General features: G+C 44.4%; 2 pseudogenes; both read right to left on the reverse strand.

The window, feature by feature from the left end:
- Window positions 1–13,011: 13,011 nt before the first annotated feature.
- Window positions 13,012–13,108, reverse strand: LOC123852184 (U6 spliceosomal RNA; annotated as a pseudogene).
- A 10,543-nt stretch (window positions 13,109–23,651) lies between these two features.
- LOC123852099 (MICOS complex subunit Mic10-like) lies at window positions 23,652–26,119 on the reverse strand (annotated as a pseudogene).
- Window positions 26,120–26,320: the final 201 nt, after the last annotated feature.

A 26,320-nucleotide genomic window follows, 5' to 3' on the forward strand; every position in this document is an offset into this window, starting at 1 on the left:
TTGAGTCCCATATCCGGCTCTCTACTCAGCAGGGAGTCTGCTTCTCCCACTCATTCTCCCTCTGTGCGCATGCGCTCTCTCTCTCTCTCTCTCCCTCCCTCTCAAATAAATGAATAAAATCTTTAAAAAGAAAAGAATGCTATATAAATGGAATCCTACACTATGTAACCTATTTGGATGGCTTTTCCCACTAAGCATAATTCTTTGGAGATTCATCCAGGTTGCTGCATTTATCAAAGTTCATTCCTTTTTATTGCTGAGTACTGTTCCTTGGTATGGATGCACTAATTGATTTAACCAGTCACCCATTGAAAGACATCTGGATTGTTTCCAGTTTTTGACTATTATCAATAAAGTTGCTATGACTATCCATGTACAGGTTTTTATGTGAATGTAAGTTTTAATTTTTCAGGGATAAATGCTGAGAAGTAGAATTGCTGGGGGCACCTGGCTGGCTCTGTCAGTGGAGCATGCAACTCTTGATCTTGGGGTTGTAAGTTCAAGCCCCGTATTGGATGTGGAGAATGATTAAAATCTCTTTTTTAAAAAAGTGAAATTGCTGGGTTGTATGGTAATTGCATGTTTAATTTTATAAGAATAAACTGCCAAACTATTTTCCAGAGGGACTGTACTATTGTGCTATGTGCCCACCAGCAAAGTATGAGTGATTTTTTTTTTTTAGATTTTATTTATTTGAGAGAGAAAGAGAGAGCGCGTGCACACACATGAATGGGGAGAGCAGCAGAGGGAGACGGAGAAGCAGACTCCCCACTGAGCAGGGAGCCTGATGCGGGGCTTGATCCCAGAACCCTGAGATCATGACCTGAGCTGAAGGCAGACACTTAACCAACTGAGCCCCCCAGGCACCCCTAAGTTCCCTCTTCTAGTCCCCCGATTGATCCATGTGTCTGTCCCTCTGCCAGTACTACAATCTTGATTTCTGTAGCTATACAATTAGTTTTGAGATCAGGTAAACTGATTCCTCTGACTTTACTCTTTTTCAAAATTGTTTTAGTTATTCTAATTTCTTTGTCTTTCCACAAAAATTTTAGAATAATCCTGTCCATGTCTAAAAAATTCTTGCAGGGATGTTGATAGGAATCGCATTAAACTGTATATGGATTTGAGGAGAACTGATATCTTTACTATGTTGATTCTTACAATCCATGAACATGGTATGTTTCCCCATTTATTTGGATCTTCTTTGATTTCCTTTACTAGCATCTTGTAACTTTAAGCATACAAGTCCTGTACCTGTGGTGTTAGATTTACACCTAGGTATTTCTTCTTTTTCTTCTGCTTCTCTCCTCCTCTTCCTGAATGATACAGCATTTAAAATTTTGGTGGCCATGTGTTCGTTGCAAATATATAGAAGTACAATTGATTTTGTGTTTCTTTTGTATCTTATGGATAAAAGATTACCCTTGCTGAGCTCACATGTCATAGACATATTGTGTTTTGTTTTGTTTTTTTGTAGATTCTTTGGAATTTTCTGTGTAGCCAATCCTGTCACCTGCAAATAGGGACAGTTTTATTATTTCTTTCTGATCTGTATGCCTTTTATTTCCTTTTCTTGCATTGTTGTACTGACTAGAACTTCCAGCACTGTGTTGAATAAGAATGGTAAGAACGGACATCCTTGCTTTTTCCTGAGTTTAGGCAGAAAGCATTCAATTCAGTCTTTCCCCATTAAGTATTTTAGCCACAGACTTTTTTTGTAGATGCTCTTTATCAAGTTGAGAAAGTTCCCCTCTTTTCCTATTTGTTTTTTTTTTAAATCATGAACAGATGATGAATTCTGCCTTGTGCTTTTTCTGATATTAATTGATATCATGAGATTTTTCTTCTTTAAATTGTTATTATAGTAGGTTATGTTCATGGGTAAAAAAATATTTGCACCCTTGGAATAAGCCCCATTGATCTTGAAAGAATTATATAGTATATAATTCTTTACAATTATTGCTGAATTATATTTGCTAATACTTTGTTAAGATTTAATAAAAAAAAGAATTTTGCATCTGTATTCATGAAGGATAATGGGCTGTAGTTTTTTTTCTTTGTACTCTCTGGTTTTGGTACCAAGATAATACAGCTTCATAAAATGAATTGAGGGGTCGCATGAGTGGCCCAGTCGCTTAAGCATCCCATTCTTGATTTAAGCTCAGGTCATGATCTCAGGGTCATGAGATTGAGCCCCATGTCGGGCTCCATGCTAGGCAGGGAACCTACTTGGGATTCTCTCTCTCCCTCTCCCTCTGCCCCTCCCTCCACTCATGCGCTCACATGCAAGTCCGCGCGCGTGCTCTCTCTCTAAAAAAAAAAAAAGAAAAGAAAAAGAATTGGGAAGTATTCCCTTCTCTTCTATTTTCTGGAAGAGATTGTGTAGAATTGGTGATAATTCTTCTTTAAAACTTTGATAGAATTCTCCAGTGAAACCATCTGGGTCTGAAAATTCCTTCCTTGAGAGTTTTTAAATTATGAATTTAATTTCCTTAATAGTACAGGGCTCTTCGAATTACCTATTTCACATTGTTGTTTGTGTTTTTTGAGGAGTGAGCCATCTTGTTGAAGTTGAATTTATGTGTGTAGAGTTATTTGTAGTATTCCCTTATTATGCTCTTAATGTCTGTGTGGTCTATAGTGATATCCCTATTTTTTCATTCCTGATATTGGTAATTTGTGTCTTTTCTCTCTTTTTTTGGTCTGTCTTCCTAGAGTTTTGTCAATTTTATCAATCTTTTCAAAGAACTGGCTGTGGGTTTCATTGAATTTCCCTATTTTTCTGTTTTCAACTCATTTCTGCTCTTTATTATTTCCTTTCTCTTTTTTAAAAAAGATTTTATTTATTCATTTGAGAGAGAGAGAGCACAAGCAGGGGGAGCAGCAGAGGGAGAGGGAGAAGCAGGCTCCGCACTGAGCAGGGACCCTGATGTGGGACTCGATCCCAGGACCCTGAGATCATGACCTGAATGTAAGGCAGTGGCTTAATTGACTGAGCCACCCAGGTGCCCCTATTTCCTTCCTTCTGCTTGCTTTGATTTATTTTGCTCTGTTTTTTTTATATTCTTGATGTGGGAGCTTAGATGATTGACGTGAGACTTTTCTTCTTTTCTAATATATGCATTTAGTGCTATGAATTTCCCTCTCAGCACAGCTTTGGCACAAGTTTTAATGTTATGCTTTTATTTTCATTATTTTTCAAAATTTCCCTTGAGACTTCCTCTTTGACATAAGGACTATTTCAAAGCCTGTTATTTAGTTTCTAAGTGTTTGGAAATCTTCCCATTATCTTTCTATTATTGATTTCTAAGTTTGATTCCATTGTGGTCAGAGAACACATTCTGTAGGATTTCAATTATTTTAAATTTGTTAAGATTTGATGTTTTTTTGTGTGTGATCGAGGACGGGGTCAATCATGGTATGTGTTCTTTGGGCACTAGAAGCAAATGTGTGTTCTGTGGGTAGGTGCACTCTTCTGTGCGTGTCAAGTAGATACTGTAGTTGGTGATATTGTTGAGGTCTTCTGTGTCCTTGCTGATTTTCTGTCCACTTGTTCTATCAATTGTTAAGAGGTATATTAAAATCTCCCAACTGTAATTATGGATTTGTCTTCTACTTTCAGTTCTATCAGTTTTGTTTCACATATTTTACAGCTCTGTTGTTTTGTGCATATGCACTTAGAATTGCTTTGTCATCTTGGTGGATTGACCCTTTCATCATTACATAGTAGGAAAAAATATATATAAAAAAAATCAGAGAGAGGGGGGATTCTTTATTAGTGGCACCTGGGGATGGAAACTAGGCTCCTCGTATGGTTTATGGGAGAGTGATCAAATTTCTTTTTACATTTACTATCAGATTGATAAAAACTAAAAAGTGTGATAACAGTTGTTCATCTGTTGGTGAGGCTGTGGGGAAGCAGGCCCGTCATACATGGTACATTGACCCAACTTTCATGGGCAACATCCCAGGAACAAGATTACAAACTCATGTGCCCTTTGGTCAAACAGTTCTGCTTCTTAGGAATTTATCCCAAAGACATAAGCACATGTGAGCAAAATGACGGTAAGAGCAAAAAATTGGAAACAGTCGAAATGCCCTTCAGTAGACTTGTTAAATAAATATGGTACAGTCCAAACGGTGGATTACTGAAGTGCCGCCACTTCTTAAAAAGGAAGGTGTTTATCTATTGATATGGAATATTCAGTCATCAAGATAAAATGTTAAGTGAAGAAAAAAGAAAGCACCCTGCAGGACAGTGTGTCTGGTATGGCATTATTTGTTTAAAAGGGGAAAAAAAACCACAAACAAGTATTTGCCTATATATGTAAAAAAAAAAAAAAAAAAAAAATCAGGCTGAATACACAAGCGCTTCCTGGAGGGTCCTCCACTCATGCCCACTCTGCTCAAGGCCACAGTGGACAAAAAATTGTCAGACTGGCCTTCTCCGAGCCAGGCGCCAGCCTAGGACTCTAGGGAGGCTGTGAGGCACCCTGAATAATAGGCAGAGACAGGCCACATTGTCTGCCCTTTGAACCTGCCCTTTGGGTGTTTGCTTTCGCAGACACTTAGGCCTTCAACTTGGGAAGTGGAGAGGGGTGGAGATGGAAGGAGGCCTCCCATTGGCCAAGGGGCCCTCTGGATTGCCCAAGATCCAGGGACCAGCTCTTAGACTCTAAATTAATTGGGAGGCTGCCAGATGGGGGGATTGGGATCCAGATCCTGAGGATGCCCATCAATGGGGATGAGATGGAATAATGCAGTTCTGGGGAGACCCCTCTCACTGTTCCACGCCTATCAGGGTGTCTCCCCACCTCCCCAACTCCTTCCACAACCCTCCTTCCAGGCCCTCTCAGATTTGTACACGTCCCATGGGTGGGCCTTGATGTCACTGCGGGGCGTTGGGTACAGAGGTGGCGGATTTCTTGGAGAGCTTGGAACAGGACTCCCCCAGACCCCCTCAATCCTCTCGTCCTAGACTGCTGTCTGCATCAGGGGTGGTGAGGGGGCCTATGAGAGTCCCAGGAGCCAACTGTGCCCACCCGCAGACACGTTATTTCTCTTGGAGGAGCCCTCAGACTCAAATGGGGGTATGCGCAAATATGTATCATTATGTCAAAATCATCTGATTATGTGTCTGTCTCACTGCTTCTAGGAGGGTCAGGAATGTATCTGGTTTTGCCCACCCCTGTATTCCCATTGTCCAGCTGAGTGCCTGGCACACAGAGGCACCCAATACTTGTGGAATGAATTAACGCTCTTCGACGTAGGCCAGGAACCCACCGTGTGGGGTCTCTTGGCTTCAGCCCACAGACCTGGCTATCCTTGGGGTGGGGGTCAGGAACTCTGCAAATCCAGGTCTCTAACGTCCCCGGCTGAAGCTGGAGCCTTCCCCTGAGGGGGCTGGATGTTTTCTTGGGTTAAGAAATGTTTTCTTACCCAGACATCAAGAAAACATTTCTTGACCCAAGAAAACATCCAGCCATCAAAAAGAATGCAAACTTGCCATTTGCAATGACATGGATGGAACTAGAGAGTATTATACTAAGCAAAATAAGTCAGTCAGAGAAGGATAAAAAACATATGATTTCACTCATATGGGGAATTTAAGAAATAAAACAGATGAACATAGGGGAAAGGGAAGGAAAAATGAAATAAGATGAAAACAGAGTGGGTGGCAAACCATAAGAAACTCAACTATGGGAAACAAACAGGGTTGCTGGAGGGGAGGTGGAGGGGGGATGAGGTAACCAGCTGATGGTCATTAAGGAAGGCACTCGAAGTAATGAGCACTGGTGATGTATGCAACTCATAACTCACTGGATTCTGCCTCTGAAACTAATAATATAATAAATGTTAATTAAATTGAACTTAAATAAAAAATTTACAGAAAATGTTTTCTTGACTAGAAAATGACTAAAAATTTTTTCTTGACTAAAAAAAATTTTTTTTAATGTTTTCTTGATTCTAGCGTACTAGAATCTGGGCTTCCACGATTCTTTTATTTTTTTTTAAGATTTTATTTATTTATTTGCCAGAGAGAGAGAGAGCAGGGGGAGCAGCAGAGGCAGAGGGAGAGGGAGAAGCAGACTCCCCGCTGAGAAAGGAGCCCGATGCAGGACTTGATCCCAGGACTCTGGGATCATAAGCTGAGCCAAAGGCAGATGCTTAACGGACTGAGCCACACAGGTGTCCCCCACGATCCTTTTACTCCAGCATTTACTGAGAGCCTAGTCCAGGGACCCTAGGAATCCAATGGTCTGGGATGTTGCTACTCCCTTTCATTTCTCAGATGAGTCCTTCCCTCATGAAGAGATAGACATTGTCTAAATAATCACACAGAGGAATGCAAAATGAATACGGTTTGCTCTGAGAACTTGTAACAGGGGTTCCTGGCCCAGGCTGGCTGTCCTAAAGCGAGATCGGAGGAAGGAGGAGTCCAGCAGACAAAGCGGGTCGGGGAGAGGCAGCTTATGCTAGGGAGCTGTAGAAATCCCCTCCCCAGGGCTGTCCCTTTCCCGGCTCAGTTTGCTGGCAGTCCTGACCTATGAGGTCAGTGACTAGTCGGGGGTGGGGGACCTTTACCCCATACTTCCAGGAGAGGGCACCCTGCTCTTACGTTTGGCTTCTGCCTACACGAGTCCCGGGATCTCATAAACCTCCCAGCTGCCCTGGGAGGCAAAATACAGTTTATTGCTCCCTCTTGTAGAAGAAACTGAGGCTCAGAGAATTTTGACGGATATGGTTAGTAGTCTGTTGACATATTTTGAGGGTTTTTAGCCCATGGAAGCATCCACTCTGGGTGTTGATAGTGACATTCAGGATAATAATACTGGCTGACATTTATTAACTACTTCCTATGCTCCACCCTATAGGTTAGATGCTGCGATTATACCTATTTTACAGACGAAAAAACTGAGGCTTATAGTGGTCACCCGGCCCAAAGTTAGAAGCACTGATGACATCTGACTCTTGGACCCCTGCTGGTAAGTACCGCGCTATTCTGTTTTCCCATAATGCTCTTCCTGATACCCGCCCCCCACACGCACACACATACTGGGGAGTGTGAAGACACAAAGAGGAACAACACAAAGACCCTTTCCCCTGGAGCTCCATCTTAGTGACCGTGTGTGTGTTTACACATAAATGCAATCATATAAACCCTCACACACATATTCATTCACACATATACGTTTTTCCCACCATCACACACAGATATATACACACACATATTCTCACTCATTCACATGCACACACATTCACACACTGCCACATACTCACATACATTCAGACACACACTTACACACAGTTAAATGTTAGACAAGGATGAGCCCTCGACCTGTGCTTTAACTGCCAGAGAGCCCTGGGGCCCAAGGTTCAGCCAGTGATCTGAGTGTTGTTTGTGACACCCCTCCCTTCCTGTTCCCTTCCCTTTAGTCCACAAACATTGCTGGCCACCCACTCGAGGGCAGACTACTGGGGAACATGGATGACTCAGACCTGGTTCCTGCCCTTGGGGAACTTCCTAGCCCTGGGGGCCAAAGACTCACCAAGAACCACCACATAGACCTTCGATGATGCCAGGGCACATCTGAGCAAAGCGTCCAGAGGGGAGGGAAGGAATGTTGCACCAGCCTGGGGGCCTCGGAGGTTTCTCAGAGGAAGAAGTGCCCACCTGGGTCTAGAAAGAGCCAAGCAGAGAAAGCAGAAAGAGACCTGCTCCGGAGTGGAAACATTTGCAGTCATGGCAGAGTAAAAAAGTGGGGGGAAATAGCAGCTAACATCATGAACTCTTTCGAACCCTCCATGTAGATTATCCTGTTTAACCCCCTCAACAATCCTATGGGATAAAAATCATTATTAACTGCATTTTATAGATAAGGAAACTGAGGGTCAGGAAAACCCAGGTGGTAAGCTGCAGAGTCAGGATCTGAACCCAGTTTCACCTAGCTCCAAGATGTAGGCTCACGGTGCCAGGGTTCTGCTGATTTGGCTGTGATCATTTCTGCTTCCCACACATACACGACCTTCCTCTCTCTCCTTCTGGTGCTGAAGGGGCCCTTGACAGGTGCAACAATATACTGTCCCCCTCCCCACTCCCTTCAAAATTCATCTAAGCATCCTGGAGCCTCCTGCCCAAGAAGAACTTTCCACTAGTGTGCCCTCAGAGACCACATTGTATTGTTTTGGTTTTGGCAAACAGCTTAGTAAAGTGTGTAATAGGCCCCCCCAAAAAAGTATAAAATATGAATTAGTTGCCAATTTTTTTAATTGGGAGAGTTCAAATGAAAATCCATGTTTCTAGGTTCTCTTGAAAAGATGATCAGGTCTGGCAATTGAGTGGATGTTGTCATATAGCAATGGGTGGGCAAGCTGGATGTTAACTGTCCTCTTTAGATGGTGTTTAAGTTCTCTAGGCCAACATACATCCCCGCCCCAGGCCCACTTTAGTTCTGCCGGTCTGATCCCTGACTTACTTTTCTCAACGGTCCATGATCATCCCAGTGGCCACTGGTTGCCATTCTCATTTGCACAGCAACCATTGAGTTGTTTGCCCGTATGCTAGATGTCCCCACATTGCAGGACTTCCTGTGTTGGTTATAAATGTGATAGGTTATAACCTATCTTCTAGTTGCCACCGAGATCCTAAAATGCAAGCATTAAAAATAACCCCTTAGGAGCGCCTGGCTGGCTCAGTCGGTAGAGCATGCGACTCTTGATCTTGGGGTTGTGAGTTCAAGCCCCACGATGGGTGTGGAGATTACTTAATAAAATCTTTATAAAAAAATATAACCCCTTAGGAGCGCCTAGGTGGTTCAGTCGTTAAGCGTCTGCCTTCGGCTCAGGTCATGATCTCAGGGTCCTGGGATCGAGCCCCGCATCGGGCTCCCTGCTTGGGGGGAAGACCGCTTCTCCCTCTCCCACTGCCCCTGCTTGTGTTCCTGCTCTCACTGTCTCTCTCTGTCAAATAAATAAATAAGATCTTAAAAAAAATAATAATAATAATAACCCCTTAAACTCAAGCTTCCAGGATGGATCCTTGTAGCCTCCCTTTGAGGTGGACAGGGCTGGAATTATTACGCATTTGACAGAAGAGTAAATAGGGATAAGCACTTGCCTGAAGCTTATCCCCGAGTCCACTGCTGACTTGAACAGCTCACACCCAGATAGGAGGTTTGACGTCCAGTGGTCATGTGGTATGAGGATCAGATGATAAGGATTGTGCTCTGAGATCCTGGCCCCTGGCGGTAGAAGAGGAGGGTCCGGAGGGAGGACAAAGAGCTTGGCATTACTTACCTGTGGCAGTCTGAGGCTGAATGTTGGTAAGTCTCTGCCCTGGCATCCATTTATCTACTGCTGTGTACCAAACCACCCATGCTTGGTGGCATAAAACAACGATAATCCTTATTATTATCTTTTGGTGTGGGGGTTGATTGAGCTCAGCTGGGCAGTTCTTGCTCTTGGTCCCTTGTGTGGTTGCGGTTAGATGGTGGCTGGACTGGCGTCATCTTACAGGCTTCCTCGCACGCGCAGCTGCCAGCTGGTGCTGGCTATCAGCTGGGACCTCAGTGAGGCTGTCAGCAGGAAACTGCATGCGGCCTCTCCATGGGGCCTGGGCTTCCTCCTAGCATGGTAGCTGGGTTCCAAGGGGGAGTGTCCCAAGAGAGAGCCAGGCAGAATTGGCATCACCTTTTATTCTTTTCAACTTTTTTTTTTTTTTTTAAGATTTTATCCATGGGGCGCCTGGGTGGCTCAGTCATTAAGTGTCTGCCTTCAGCCTGGGTCGTGGTCCCGGGGTCCTGGGATCGAGCCCTGCATCGGGCTCCCTGCTCCACGGGAAGCCTTCTTTTCCCTCTCCCACTCCCCCTGCTTGTTTTCCCTCTGTGTCTCTCTCTGTCAAATAAATAAATAAAATCTTTTAATAAAAAAAAGAAAAAAGATTTTATCCATTTATTTGAGAGAGAGAGAGGACACGTGGTGGGGAGGGGCAGAGGGAAAGAGAGAAACAGACTCCCCACTGAGCCGGTAGCCCAACATGGGGCTCAATCCCAGGACCCTGAGATCATGACCCGAGCCAAAGGCAGACGCTTAACTGACTGAGCCACCCAGGCACCTCTTTTGACTATTCTTTAAAAAACATTTTTTTTCTAGCTTTATGGAGATACAATTGACAAAGAACACTGTGTGAGTTTAAAGTATACAGGGGCACCTGGGTGGCTCAATTGGTTAAGCGTCTGCCTTCAACTCAGGTCATGATCCCGGGATCCTGGGATTGAGTCGGCTGGTCGGGCTCCCTGCTCAGCGAGGAGCCTGCTTCTCCCTCTCCCTCTGCCTGCTGCCCCCCCGCTGCTTGTGTGCTCGCTCTGTGTCAAATAAATAAAATCTTTAAAAAAACAAAGTGTACAATGTGATGATTTGACAATCATATGTATTGTGAAAAGATGAACACAATAAGGTTAGTTAACCGTATAGCTATCATTCACCTCACTTAATTCTCAGTAATTTTTTTCTTGTGGTGGTAATGGTGGTGATGAGAACCTTTAAGATCTACTCTCTTAGCAACTTTCAGGTATACAATACAGTATTGTTAACTATAATCACCATCTGTACATTAGATCCCAGAACTTATTCATCTTCTAACTGGAAGTTTATGCCCTCTGACCAACATCTCCCCATTTCCCCTACCTCCCAGCCCCTGGCAACCACCATTCTACTGTTTCTATGAGTTTGGCTTTTTGACATTCCACATACAAGTAAGACATGCCTTTCTCTGTCTGACTTATTTCACTTATAATGCCCTCGAGTCCATCCATGTTGTCCCAAATGGCAGGATTTCCTTCCTTTTTTTTTAAAGATTTATTTATTTTAGGGGCGCCTGGGTGGCTCATTTGGTTAAGCGACTGCGTTCGGCTCAGGTCATGATCCTGGAGTCCCAGGATGGAGTCCCACATCGGGCTCCCTGCTCGGTGGGGAGTCTGCTTCTCCCTCTGCCCTTCCCCCCTCTCATGCTCTCTCTCTCTCTAATAAATAAATAAATAAATCTTAAAAAAAAAAAGATTTATTTATTTTAGAAAGAGAGAGAGGGGTGCCTGGGTGGCTCAGTTGGTTAAGCATCTGCCTTCAGCTTGGGCCATGATCCCAGGGTCCTGGGATCGAGCCCCACATTGGGCTCCCTGCTCAGAGGGGAGCCTGCTTCTCCCTCTGCCTGCTACTCCCCCTGCTTGTGCGCTCTCTCTCTGTCAAATAAATAAAATCTTAAAAAAAAAAAGAAAGAAAAGAAAAAAGAGAGAGTGCGCACACGTGAGTTGGGGGAGGGGCAGAGGGAGAAAGAGAAAGAGAATCCCAAGCAGGCTCCATGCCCAGCACAGAGCCTGGTGCGGGGCTCCATCTCACAACCCTGAGATCATAACCTGAGCCGAAACCAAGAGTCAGACACCTAACTGACTGAACCACCCAGGCGTCCCAGGATTTCCTTCTTTTTATGACTGAATAATATCCCATTGTGTGGGAAAAAGTGGCAGGTTTTTTCTTTATCCATTCATCCATTGATGGATACTCAGGTGTTTCCATGTCTTGGCCATTTTTTGGTATCACCGTTGATGATCTAGCCTTGGAATTTATATTGGCCTCACTTCCACCATACTGTTATTTAAAGCAGTCACAAAGACCCAGTCAAATTCAAGAGAAGGGGCCATAGATTCTACCATTTGATTGGAGAGTGACAAGGTTCTAGAAGAGCATGAGGGATGGGAGATATTGATGTGATCATTTTTGAGAAGTATACTCTACCACACCAAATAAGGAGGTGGGGAGCTCTGCAGTCAGATGCCTTGATTAGAATCCCAGCAGTACCCTTTATGACTCTGAGCCTCGTTTCCTTATCTATAAAACGAGACTAGGGGCGCCTGGGTGGCTCAGTCGTTAAGCGTCTGCCTTCGGCTCAGGTCATGATCCCGGGGTCCTGGGATCGAGCCCCGCATCGGGCTCCCTGCTTAGCAGGAAGCCTGCTTCTCCCTCTCCCACCCCCCCTGCTTGTGTTCCCTCTCTAGCTGTGTCTCTCGCTGTCAAACAAATAAAAAAAATCTTTAAAATGAGACTAATAATAACACCTGTTCTGTGTGATTGCTCTGAGGATTGAATGAGTCAAAGACCCAAAGAGCAGGGTAACTGGCACCTGGCCAGTGTTCAGTCAATATCACTGTTGTTGGGATAGGTCATCATGCTAAGGTCTGACGAGTGTGAGTCACCATACCGGGCCATTGCCTGTTTGTATGTGTGTGAGGAAGCCTGGAGGATGTTCAAGGATGTGTGTGCACATGGGTCCATGCACACATGTCCAGAGAAGCTGAATGAGTGAGTGTATGTGTCAGTATGAGCACTTACCCAGGTGGGAACCTTGAGTGGAGGCCTGCCCATGCAGGACCATGGGTAAGTGTGGATATGTGAGACAGGGGAGTGAGAATGACTGAGGGTGAGTGTATGTCCACAGTTGTACACAGTTGGTACTGGATGTGGGTAGATTGAGCCGTGAAGGTCCATGAGAGGGTGGGATATGGCCAAGCATATGTGTTAGATTTTGTGTACGTATGTGCATGAGTCTGTGTGTTTTCCGAAACATATCTGTCCATGCTTGATGCTTGGAAAAAAATGAGAAGATGTAGAAACAAAGAATGCTTTCAAACCTTCCCAGGGTGTTTGAATCAAATGAACCCTTGGGGACTGTGGCCAGCAGAAAGACAAGGCATGCCAGGTGGAGTGGTGTGGAGAAAGGCTTCTCTGAGGCTCCTAATCACACTTGGGCTGAGAACCAGGGGCCCTATTAGGGCCAACAGCTTCCCACACAGAGTTGCCTCTTCATCTTGGATGACAGCTCCACATCTGGGCCCTCCTCCTCCTCACTCCCATCACTATTAGTGGGTAATTTGTTCATTCGTTCACATTTTTTTTTAGTCAACTAGTTTATTCCTTTTTTTTTTAAGCTTTAATTTTAATTCCAGTTAGTTAACATACAAATGTATGGAGCACTTCATGAATTTGCCTGTCACAGGGGCCACGCTAATCTTCTCTATATTATTCCAATTTTAGTCTATGTGCTGTTGAAGCGAGCTATTGATTCAAATATTTATTGAATACCTACTATGGACCAGGAACTATGCTAGAGGCTGGGGATAAAGCCCCTGTCCTAGAGGAGCTAATGTCTTAGTTGGAGGGGATATTATATACATAAACACATATATCATGGACAAAACGTCACATCAAGTGGTGGTGAGTGCCATGAAGAAAAATGAGAGGGTCTCCTGACTTGGAAGATGGGAGATACTCTAGAGAGGAGGTCAGGGAGGCCTGTCTGAGGTGCAGAGAACTGAGTGTCGGGGGGAAGACATATATTTTGGGCAAAGGGAACAGCAAGCACCAAGACGTTAGGTGAGAATATGCCTGGCACATTTCAGGAGTGACAAGGACACCGTTGAGGCTGCAGTGAAATGAACTAGGGGCAGAGGAGAGGAAACTGGGTCATAAAGCTGCCAGGAGATGGAGAACCGTGAGCTTCAGCAGGGGAGGCCGACTCTCCTTCTTTTCCTTTGCCTTTTCCACCATCCTCACATGTTCCTTTCCTGTGGCTGCACTAACTTATCGTGGACTGGTGGTATAAAACAACTGAAATTTTTCTTGCAGAGTGATGGAGACCAGAGTCCAAAATCAAGGTGTCAACAGGGCCATACTTGCTCCGAAGGCTCTAGGGGAGAATCCTTTCTTGCCTCTTCCAGCTTCTGGTGGCTCCGAGAGTTCACTGGTTTATGGCCACATCCCTCCAATCTCTATCTCCATCTTCCCATGGCCTCCTCTTCTCCCTCTGTCTCTTCCCTCTTCTTGTCTCTTCTGAGGATGCTTGTCATTGGATTTAGGATTTAGGGCCCATCCAGATAAACTCATCTCGAGATCCTTAACTGAACTGCACCTGCAATTCACAGGTTCTGAAGTTAGGACATAGGTATATCTTTTGAGGGGCCACTGTTCAACCCACTGCACTTCATTTTTCTAGGATCTAAGGCAGACCAAGTAGGGCCTCTGTGGGTTTGTTTCCACCTTTACAGAAGAGGACAATGGCACGGATTCCTAGGGTTGTCAAGAGGGAAAGATGGAGTCAGGAATAAAAAGGTGCCCCACATACGTTGGTGCTCAATATTGAATTGTTATTATTGGGGGATGTCCTCATGAAATTAGTCACTTTATCAAGTTTCCGAGTTTCTATTGAGTGCAGAGCCTCTATTAGGCACCATGGGAGTCGAAAAGGAAGGGGCAGGCCCAACATCAGATCCCCCTTCTGACTCTGCTCTGGTTGGCAAAGAGTACCCGCCACCCTCACCCTTTGTGATAGTTTTTTTTTTTTAAGATTTTATTTATTTGAGAGAGAGAGAATGAGAGAGAGTGAGCACATGAGAGGGAGGAGGGTCAGACAGAGAAGCAGACTCCCCGCCGAGCAGGGAGCCCTATGCAGGACTCGATCCAGGGACTCCAGGATCATGACCTGAGCCGAAGGCAGTCGCTTAACCAACTGAGCCACCCAGGTGCCCACCCTTTGTGATAGTTAATTTTATGTGTCAACTTGATTGGGCCACAGGGTGTCCAAATTAAACATTATTTCTGAGTGTCTCTGTGTGTTTCCAGATGAGAGTAGCATTTAAATCAGTGGACTCAGTAAAGTGGATTGTCTTCCTCAATGTGGGTGGGCATCATCCAATCCACTGAGGGCCTGAATAGAACAAAAGGTGGAGGATGGGAGGATTTTTTCCCTTTCTGACTACTTGTTTGAGCTGGGACATTGGTCTTCTCCTGCTCTTGGACTGAATTACACCACTAGGTTTCCTGGGTCTCCAGCTTGAGGATGGCAGGTCATGAGACTCCGTCTCTGTAATCATGTGAGCCAATTCATCAAAGTAAATTTCTCTCTTTCTTTTTTTAACATGGATGAATCTCAGATACTAAATTGAGTGAGAAGCCAAACAAAAAGGAGTACATGCTGGATAATTCCACTTGTATGACGTTCAAGAACAAGCAAAACTAAAGTATGTTTATAGAAATTAGGACAGTTGTTACTTTGGCAGAGGGACTGGGGACTCTTAACTAGGAAGGGACATGAAGGAGCCACCTAGTGGTCTGAAAATAGTCTGAGTAGAGGTTACATGGTTTTAACAAAAGTAAAAATGCATGAAGCTGGATGCTTAGGACAGGTGCATTTTATTTACTTAACTGTACGTAGGCTATGTCTCAATCACAACATTAATAAGTCTGCCAATACCAAATGTTGACAACAATGAGGAGTACCAGGACTTCTCATGCTTTGTTAGTGGGGGAGAAGTAAATACACATAACCTCTCTGGGGCGCCAGTTAGCAATAACTTGCAAAGTTGAAGCTGTGCATGCCCACCAATTCCGTTTGCAAGTCTATACCTGAGAGAATATCACACACGTGCACGAGAAGGCATGTATAACACTGTTCATTGCATCACTGTTTGTAAATGTGAAATATTAGAAGCAATCTGAAGGTCCATCAACAGGATAATAAGATGTGGTGTACTCATGTAATGTAATTATACATACCAGGTGGGTTAGAGAGAAGAGGTAGAGAATCATAGGTAGTAGATCTAGAAGGTCCTCAAAGATCAAGTCCATGCTCTATTTTAGACATAATGATACTGAGACCTAGAGAGGCTGACTAATTTGTCCAGGGTCACACAGCAAATTAATGAACAAGTCAGGGGAGGCCTAGGTTTTCATACTCCCAACCCAGTACTCATCCCTAGGGATAGAAAGGGAATTAGTTATAATCCCTGTTCAGGGAGCTTCCTTGGGGGTGGGAGGCAGTTTCATACATGGGGATGGTAAGCACAATCATGTTTTGGGTGTAGGGACACTCTGCCCACAGAGATGTCCTATGGCCAGCTCAAGGTCCAGCTGCCCCATCACAAATCTTGGGACATCTTCACCACTTCTCTGAGACCAGGCCAGGTTTGCTCAGGGACCTTCAGCAGGTGCTGCCACCAAAGGGAGTTGGGGCAGAATGAAGATATGGATGCCATCCTCTTCCCATCAGGATCTAAACTCAATTCCCATCCTGGGCCCATGCCTGCCCTGCCTGTAGCACTCCCCCACTCAGCCATTCCATCACTCCTTGCTGCTTCAGGCTTCCCTATCCCTGGTCCCGCCCACATAGGTCCTTGTTTTAGATGTTTCCTCTGTGGCCTCGGAACCTCTTTTTCTATACAAAGCACACTTCTTGACCTTCCCAGAATGTTTCCTTTCAGGGCCATTGTACTAGAGTAAAAGGGGGGCCCTGACTTGAGGTTGACTTTACTTGGAGGAAGGATACTTTGTAAAATTTGTCCAGAGAGATATCCTAATCTTCACAGAGGTCCTTATAGCAGCCTTATTTCCCCTCCTGAGCCTTCAGAAAGGGTACCACATCCCCTTAAGTCGTCTCAAGCAGAGGGCTCTCATTTCCTGTCAACTCCATGCATCTCAGAACCTTCTCCATTCCCTAGTGTTCCTTGCACATTGTTGCTTCAGTTGAACTGTCTGAACCTCTCTTTTCTCAGATGCAGAGTGGAGATAGTCAAAGTATTACCAAAGAATGCTCTTGGTTGCAAGTAGTAGAAAACTGGACCAATGGTAGGTTAGGGGACTTTGTCTTACAGGAAGTCTCAACACAGGGGGCTGCTTGGGTTGTTTCACTGGCTTAATGATGTCATGGCCAGGGTCTCTGTGATTCTGTTGTGGCCTCATGGAATATGTTGTTCCATGGATGACATCATGTCCATGTGCCAGGTAGAAAAAGAAAGTAAAGGAATGAAGGATGAGCAACCTGAGTCTGTTCTTGGAAAGCCAAGGTGTTCCCAGAAGTTTTACCCAGTGGGCAGTCTCTACTATCTCATCGGCCAGAACTTTACACAGTGCCCCCCTTACCTAGAAGGTAGCTAGAGAGGAGGATATTGATGAGGTCAGTCACTGGCCAACAGTATCCACACACACACACACATCTACCTCTTGGGGGTGATATGAGGATTACAAGAGCATAGTGCCACCAGAATAGCTAAAATGTAAAAGGCTGACAATATCAAGTGTTGATGAGAATGTGGAGCAACTAGAACTCTCATACATTATTGGTAAGAGAATAAATTTGGTACAGCCCCTTTGGAAACTATTTGGCAATACATACTAAAGCTAAATCTACATCTCCCTTATGATTCAGCAACACCGCTAGGTTTATATGTCCAAGAGGAGTAAATAAATATGTCCAAAAGGCATATGCATGAGTGTTCATGGCAGCCTTCTTCTCTGAAAACAACCCTGATGCCTGTCAACAGCAAAACAGATCAATTGTGGACTATTTGTACAATGGGACACTGCATAACAAAAAAGGGGGGGGAGAAGAAGAGGAGAGGAAGAAATTCATACACACAACAGCATGGCTTGTCCAAAGTCATGCTGCAAAGGGGGGATTCAAGCCCAGGTATGGTGACTCCAAATCCTGTGCTTCTTAGAGGAAACAGGATCTCCAACTGGTGGGAAGGTAAATTAGAAAAGCCTTCTTGAGGGAGGTTTGGCAGTGTCATTATTAATATAATGGCCTTTGACCAGCAAGTTCACCATCACAACCTGCCCTAGGAAATATGTCTTTGTGGAAAGAAGCATGTGCAAGGATGTTCACTTCAGCATTATTTGTCATGGGGGAAAATAGGAAACAATCCAAATACCCACCAATAGGGTACTGAGGTGCATTGTTGCATTTGGAAAGGCTCTTAGAAGTGCAGAAGAGAAGTGTGGACTCTCAGTTCAAATCCTATTTCATTCACTTGGTAATATATTTACCCTCTCTAGGCCTCACTTTCTTCATACTTATTTATTTATATTTATTTTTTTAAAAGTAAGCTCTACGCCCATCGTGGGACTTGAACTCACAACCTTGAAATCAAGAATCACAGGCTCCACCAACTGAACTGGCCAGGTGCTCCACTTTTTCCACCTTTAAAATGGAAAGAATGCTAGTGATCAAAGGCTGTCCGGTTGAAATCAGATACGCACATGAAGCCCAGAGGGCGGATGGGGCCTGGTCCCTCCGAGGCACTTGGGCATATTTTCACAGCATACACAGTATGAGATCCTGGGCAGTTGTTAAAAAGAACTAGGTTTTGGGGGGAGGGCGAGTGCCTGGGTGGCTCAGTCAGTTAAGCTCTTGATCTCAGCTCATGTCTTGATCTCAGCTCAGGTCTTGATCTCAGGGTCCAGAGTTCAAGCCGCATTGGGTGGAGCCTACTTTAAAAAAAGAAAACAAGAGCTAGGAGGTGTGCCTGGCTGGTTCAGTTGAAGAACATGTGACTCTTGATCTCGGGGTCATGAGTTCAAGCCCCATGTTGTATATAGAGATTACATAAGTAAATAAGTATTTTAAAAATGTTTTAAAAAAATAAAAAGAACTAGGAAATCTCTATGTGCTTGTATAGAAAAGTAATCTCTAAGTCCTAGGGTGAAGTAGGAAAAGCTAGTTGCAGAACAACATTTCTAGTTGCTCTTCCCCTTTGGAAAGGCAAGCATATATTTTCCTATATGTTATGCCACAGATCCATAAAAAACAAGATCTAGCAGGATATGGACCACATGTATGACAGTGTTACCTCTGGGGCAAAGGCAGAATTACCCCTGGGCTCTGTCACTTACTAGTTATGTGATCTTGGGCAAGTTATAGTGCCTCTCTGTGCCTCAGTTGTCCCATCTTTAAAATGGGGGTATGCAAGTAGCTACCCGATAAATGGTTGTAAGGACTAAATGAATTAACACACACGAGGGCGCCTCGGTGGCTTAGTTGGTTAAGCGACTGCCTTCGGCTCAGGTCATGATCCCGGAGTCCCCGGATCGAGTCCCGCATCGGGCTCCCTGCTCAGCGGGGAGTCTGCTTCTCCCTCTGACCCTCCTTCCTCTCATGCTCTCTGTCTCTCATTCTGTCTCTTGCAAAAAAAAAAAAAAAAAGAATTAACACACACGAATCACCTAGAACAGTGCCTGTAACACAGTGTAGAGAACTGTTAGCTATTACTCATGAAATTTTTTTATTCTTTTGTGCTCTTTCACTCTGCTGAAAATTTCTCTGTCTTGGTCAGAAGTGGGGAACAGCTACCCTCTCACAGCTCCTTCAGAGTTTTATGTAGAGGAAAAGCTTGAGAAAGTTTGAAGGATTGTACTGGAGACACAGGATAAAGACAGGCCCGTGGGTGGTGACCCAGAGTGGGCCTGGGGGTGGGACAGTGGAGGAAGGGATGGACGCAGCCGGACCGGGTCTCCAGGAACAGGGCCTAAGGACTGCATTTCATCCAATTTAAGACCCATCGTTGTAATATGTACCATTATTTTGTGCAACACCATGTGCTTTTTACACACACCTCAACTATTACATGCATCCCCATTTCAAAGATTAAAAGGCAAATAGAGGGCGCCTGGGTGGCTCAGTTGGTTGGGCGACATGCCTCCAGGTCATGATCCTGGAGACCCGGGATGGAGTCCCTTATCCGGCTCCCTGCTCAGCAGGGAGTCTGCTTCTCCCTCTGACCCTCCCCCTTCTCATGCTCTCTCTCTCTTAAATAAATAAAATCTTAAAAAAAAAAAAAAAGGCAAACAGATGTGCATTGTAGACTCATTAAAATATGGGTCCTTAAAGCACTGAAAAATTATAATGCCCTCACCCCCATTTTTTAACATCCTACTAAGCTGTAAGATAAGTAGAACAGGATTTTCCCTGTAATGATTACTTTGAAGTTTCAGGGTGGGGGGAATAGTAAATGTCAAATTCTTTCCTTAAACCATATCTCGTCTTCTTTGTTCCCCTGCATGGGCTGAGTCAGCCTGTTGGGTGACCCAGGCCTGCCCTGGGGGAGGGGGGGAAGCCACACAACCAAGTTCTTTGAGCCTCTCCCCTGCCCTGAGGGCAGCAGTGGCTGGAAAACGGCCCGGCTTTATGGGGGAACAATGGTGCCAGCCAGCTGTGGGTGAAGCAGGGCTGAGCAGCCTGGCCTAGCCTGGCCCGGCTCCCAAAAAGTGACCCTTGTACCTCAGGGGTCCACTCCACTGGGGCAAAAGGTCTGAGAGATCCAGGCAAAGAGGAGAGGGGATCGCCTCAACATCCCTGGTGAATAGCTCTGTGCATGAAATCCCGGAATCTCTTAGCCAGGGGCCTGCAGGGCCGGTGGGATTCAACAGTCCCATTGTACAGATAGGAAATCAAAGACCTCAAAGGGGCTGAAACTTACTCCGGGTCACACACTAAGTCAGAGGCAGAGCCGGAGCCAGGACCCAGGTTCCCTCTGACTCACCAAGTGCACTGTCAAGCGATGATTTGTGCAATCCTTTATAAACATGCCCAGGTCACGTGGTTTTGATGAAGTGACTGACACTTCAGACACAGTGTCTGGCCCACACGATCTCTGGAATGAGATCTGCGCGACCTGAAATATGAGCATCTCCAGGACAGGGGAGATCTGTGGGCACCTGCCTGTTCCCACTCCTTCCAGCCAATCTGTACTGTGACATAGTAATGCTTGGGTTCAAAGCCCACCCCTAATACCTCCCCTGTGCATGATCCTGGGTAAATTACTTTGTCACTGTGGTAGCTAGCCTCCATGATGCCCCCAGTGGTTTTCACCCCCTGGTCTTCCTACTCTTGTATAGTCGGTCCCCTCCTATAGTGATTAGAGCTGACCTGTGCGACCACTAAGATACTATAGAAATGACAGTGTGGCTTCAGAGGCTAAGCCAGAAAATGCATTTTGGCTTCCACTTTGCTCTCTTGGATCAGTTGCTCTAGGAGAAGTCAGCTGCCATGTTCTAAGCGCACTCAAGCAGCCCCGTGGCAAGATCCACATGGCAAGTAACTGATACAACTAACAACCGATTTGCCAGACCTGTTCGGGGGCCACCTTGGAACTGGATCCTCCAGCCCTGGTGAAGCTTGAAGATGACTGCAGCCCTGGTTGACAGCTTGACTGGAGTCTCATGGGGTGCCCCAGGCTAGAATCACCCCATTAATCTGCTCTTAAATTCCCGACCCACAGAGAATGCTTGAGATAATAAATGATTATTGTGGTTTTCAGCTGTTAAGCTTCAGAATAATCTGTTATGCAGCAATAGATAATGACTATAGTCAGTCATCCTCAGCCTCCCTTTCCTTACCTTTGTAATGGAGATGAAGAAACACCTGCTCCAGAGAATCACAGGGAGGATTCGGTAGAATGATGCCTGGGAAGGGTCTGTCTCCTGGCGAACGCTCGTGGAGAGGAGCCAACATTGCTGTATTATTTTAGTCTTTATTCTTTGAGAGCAGAGGTGAATACTGTGTGAGGAAGGGCCAGGAGGGAGGATGACATAGCAACACCGGTATCTTCTCTATCTTCCTGGCCTCTCAGTTCTGACTCTCTACTTGCCTACCCTCTCAGGGGACAGAAGTCCTACGGGAACCTCAGTCTCCTTAGGAGGCAGGGTGGGACTGGGCCAATGCTCCTCGGAGCATTCACCTGACCGTCTCAGTCTCTGGCATCCTTACCCCCGCAGCTGATCTAGTGATTTCTTGCTCATCTGCCAGGCGGCCCGATGCACAGAATTCGCTTCACCTCAGCACTTTGCAGGGATGTTCCCTTACCCCTGGCAGCCACACAGCTAAGGACTGCTTTGCTCCTTATTCTGTCTCTGAGAACTGAGTTTAAATGTTAACTCTGCTCCTGATTTGCCTTTTGTCAAGTCACTCAACCTCTTGAGCCCCATTTCCTCATCTGCCAACCAGAGATAGTGAATTTCGCCTCAGGGTTGTTGGGGGAAGAAAATGAAGCAAGACAGTGAGCTAGGAATGCTTTGTTAGGTGGAAATAATAAACTGTAAATGCCCCCAAGCCTGTCCCCAGCTCCCTGCTCTGTCCCATCCTCCCAACGGCCACACTGAATTCTCACAGGCAGCCTCTGCCTCTCTTTGGGCTTGAGACCAACCTTACTTTTTAATCAGGGGACTATATTTTGTTTTTTTTTAAGTTTTTATTTATTTATCTGTTAGAGACAGGGAGAGAGAGAGAGCACAAGCAGGGGGAGTGGCAGGCAGAGGGAGAAGCAGGCTCCCCGCTGAGCAAGTAGCCTGATGCGGGGCTCAATCTCAGTACCCTGGGATCATGACCTGAGCTGAAGGCAGACACTTAACGACTGAGTCACCCAGGTGCCCCGAGATTTGATTTCTTTAATCAGGGGCTCAGCTGTAAGTTGAAAATGTGCTCTAGTACCATGTTTCCTATGCCAAAGACCCGGTTCAAAATAAACTATTTTTAAATCAAAATAATAAAATCACAATATAGAATACTGACCTTAAATCTGGATGGGCACTGAAATTCCCCTGAGGAGTTCATGTTGACGCCAGAGATTTAAATTTAATTATCTAGGGTGTGGCTTGGACATTGGGATTTTTAAAAGCTCCCCTGCCTTACTCTCCTGAATGAAACAATTGTTTTCAAGATACCCCACACCAGGTAATGAAGGACAGTGATCCCCCAGAGCCTGGAAACAAATGAGGTGGGTCCTATGATTTCCCCAGATTACTGTCTTAAGAGGGAGTTTTCAGGCCATATGGTGCAGGGAGGGGGCACCCAGATGGAGCCCAGCAGCCACTTTGATTTGGGGAGACAGAGAGCTGAGAGTCTGGGAAGACCAAAAAGAATACCAAAGAGTAGAGAGAGAGAGAGAATTCTGGAGATCTACTCAAATATTCAGCTGAGTACTTACTAGCACGTGCATGTGAAGAAACTATCCAAGGACAAGGAAAGAACCAGACAAAAGGATTAGAGGGAACAGTGTTCAGTGCTCATGAAGGGCCAAGAATAGTGCCTGATTCCACCAGCCAGACTGGCAAGCCTCATGATTCATAGGGCATTGGGTGGGATACACACATGGGTATTGCCTCAGCAGTGGAGAAAAGCTGGGCCTAGACTAAGCCCTGCTTTGGTCCCACCTATCTTAAAAGCAAGACCCAAAAGGATCAAACTGTTTCCAAATAAGTGCATCCCAGAACAAAGTGTAAGAATACTCAGAGAATTACAAAAATATCCTGCAGCCAACAGGTTAACATTCATGGTATGTGGCATCCAATAAAAACATTTACCAGTCATGCAAAGCAGGAAATAATGAGAAGAAAAAGGAATTGAAACTGACCCAGAACTGACAAAATTAGCAGAGAAGATATTAAGACAGCTATTATAACTGTACATGTCCAAAAAGTTAAGCAGACACATGGAAGACATAAAAAAGAAATCAAGCATCTAGAAATGAGTGAGATTTTATTTATTTATTTATTTATTTATTTATTTATTTATTTATTTATTTATTTATTTATTACTGGGCTGCCTATTTTTAATTTATTTCTTTTAAGACCACCTCCTTGCAATTTCCAAAGAGAAAATACGAAACAAGAAACAGACTTTGTTTCAGATACATAAACAGTATGCTGGAGTTTAAAGCATTACTGATAACATTGTTAAGGAAGAATGTCAGTTTACTCCAGGGCATTTCAGTATTCCTGAGGAATAAACATGATTTCTCTTTTCCTCCCACTGGGGTGTTCTCAGGTATAAGTCACTGCCCGGGCTCTTTGACATATTTTCCATGTAGAAGATGCGGAGCCTGGAAATCATGCTGACAGTTGGAGTAGGCCATTCCCAATCCCATGCCAGAATTAAAGGCTAATGGCCACATTCTTCTTTTAAAGAAGGTAAGTGAGAAAACAAGTCCTACTCAGAAACTAGTCCCGATTTTCACGGACCCCATCCGCCATGCACCGGTCCCATTTCCTGCCCAGCTCTGAATCCCAAGGGTTCCCCACCCATAGCTCCCGCTTTCCTTAAGGTGGGGGTGGGGGGTTGCCCTGCTCCTGAGATGAGTGAGATTTTAAAATATACTGAATGAGGGGGTGCCTGGCTGACTCACTCTTTGGAGCATGCAACTCTTGGTCTTGGGGTTGTGAGTTTGAGCCCCACATTGGGTGTAGTGATTACTTAAAGATAAAAAAAAAGGGCGCCTGGGAGGCTCAGTTGGTTAAGCGACTGCCTTCGGCTCAGGTCATGATCCTGGAGTCCCTGGATCGAGTCCCGCATCGGGCTCCCTGCTCAGCAGGGAGTCTGCTTCTCCCTCTGACCTTCCTCCTTCTCATGCTCTCTGTCTCTCATTCTCTCTCTCAAATAAATAAATAAAATCTTTAAAAAAAAAAAGATAAAAAAAATTTTTTTAATAAAATAAAAATAAAATGCACTGGATGGGATTAACAGCATATTAGACATTATGGTACAGAATAAAAGATTAGTAAACTTGAAGATATAGCTATAGAAAATATCCAAAATGAAACAGAAGAAAAGAGAATGTCAAAATAATGAACAGAGCATTAGTGAGCTGTGAGACAACTTTAAGCAGTCTAATACATATGTAGTTAGAACCTCTGAAGGTGATGAGGGTGGGATAGAAAAATTATTTAAGGTAATAATGGTTGGGGTGCCTGGATGGCTCAGTCGGTTGAGCATCTAACTTTTGGTTTCAGCCTGGGTCGTGATCTCAGGGTCATGGGATCAAGCCCCATGTCAGGCTCCACACTCAGTAGGGAGTCTGCTTGGGATTCTTTCCCTCTCCTTTTCCCCTCTGCCCCTCACCCAGATCTCTCTCTCTCTCTCTCAAATAAATAAATAAATCTTTAAAAAAATGAAGCAGTGGGATCACCTGGGTGGCTCAGTTGTTAAGTAGCTGCCTTCGGCTCAGGTCATGATCGCAGGGTGCTGAGATTGAGCCCTGCAACAGGCTCCCTGCTCAGCAGGAAGCCTCCTTCTCCCTCTCCCATTCCCCCTGCTTGTGTTCCTTCTCTCACTTTGTCTCTCTCTGTCAAATAAATAAATAAAATCTTTTAAAAAAAATTTAGGGGCACCTGGGTGGCTCAGTTGGTTAAGCGACTGCCTTCAGCTCAGATCATAATCCTGGAGTCCCGGGATCGAGTCCCGCAGCAGGCTCCCTACTGAGCAGGGAGTCTGCTTCTCCCTCTGACCCTCCCCCCCTCATGCTCTCTCTCTCTATCTCATTCTCTCTCTCTCAAATAAATAAAATCTTTAAAAAAATTTAAAAATGAAGCAATAATGGCTAAAAAATTTCCAAATATGATGACATAATTGTCTATGTAGAAGAAAAACCCCAGTGGAATCTACTTTTTAAAAAAACTACTAGAACTAATAAAAAGATCAATATACAAAAATAAATTGTATTTCTCTATACTAGAAATGAATAATTGGAAATTGGAACAAGAATACTATTTATAGGGGCACCTGGGTAGCTCAGTTGGTTAAGCATCCAACTCTTGATTTCAGCTCAGGTCATGATCTCAGGGTCATGAGATCTAGCCCCATGTCCGACTCCACACTGGGCGTGGAGCCTGCTTAAGATTCTCTCTCTCCCTCTCCCTTTGCCCCTCTACTTGCCACTCCCCATTCCCCATGCTCTCTCTCTCTCTGAAGAAAAAACATATATATATATTATTTGTAGTAGCATCCAAAACTATGAAATACTTAGGGATAAGTATGGTAAAGAATGTGAAATATCTCTCTACTCTGAAAACTACACAACATTGCTGAGAGACTAAAAAAGACTTAAATAAATTGAGAAATATACTGTGTTATGGGTAAGAAGACTTAATTCTCCCCAAATTGACCTATAAATTCAATGCAATCCCAATAAAAAATTCCAGTGGGCTTTTTGTAGAAATTGACAAGCTGGTTCTAAAATTCATATGGAAATGCAAGAGCCTAGGATAGTCAAAACCTGATTTTAAGACTATATAAAACTATAGTAGTCATGACAATATGGTCTTGGCAGAAAGATTGAGAAACAGTAATGGAACAGAACAGATTTGAGAAACACATCCACGGAGTATATGGACAACTGATTTTCTACAAAGATTCTAAGGCAAGGATAACCTTTTCTACAACCAGTGTTGAAACAACTGGTTATCCCTATGCAAAAGAAAAATATAATAAAATGTAAAAAGAATTTTGATTCATACCTTGCACCATCTACAAAAATTAACTCAAATTGTAGTCCTAAATGTAAAACTGAAAACTTTATGACAGTGGGTTAACCACAGTTTTCTTAGATACAATACCAAAAGCACAATCCATAAAAGAACAAATTGATAAAATGAATTTCATGGAAATAAAAAACTTCTGCTTTTCAAAAGGCACTGTTAGAAGAATGAAAAGACAAGTCACAGACTA

Source organism: Mirounga angustirostris, unplaced genomic scaffold, assembly GCF_029215605.1.
Source record: "Mirounga angustirostris isolate CCGP_5_RB_7025 unplaced genomic scaffold, mMirAng1.0.hap1 SCAF_10, whole genome shotgun sequence".
NCBI lineage: Eukaryota > Metazoa > Chordata > Mammalia > Carnivora > Phocidae > Mirounga > Mirounga angustirostris.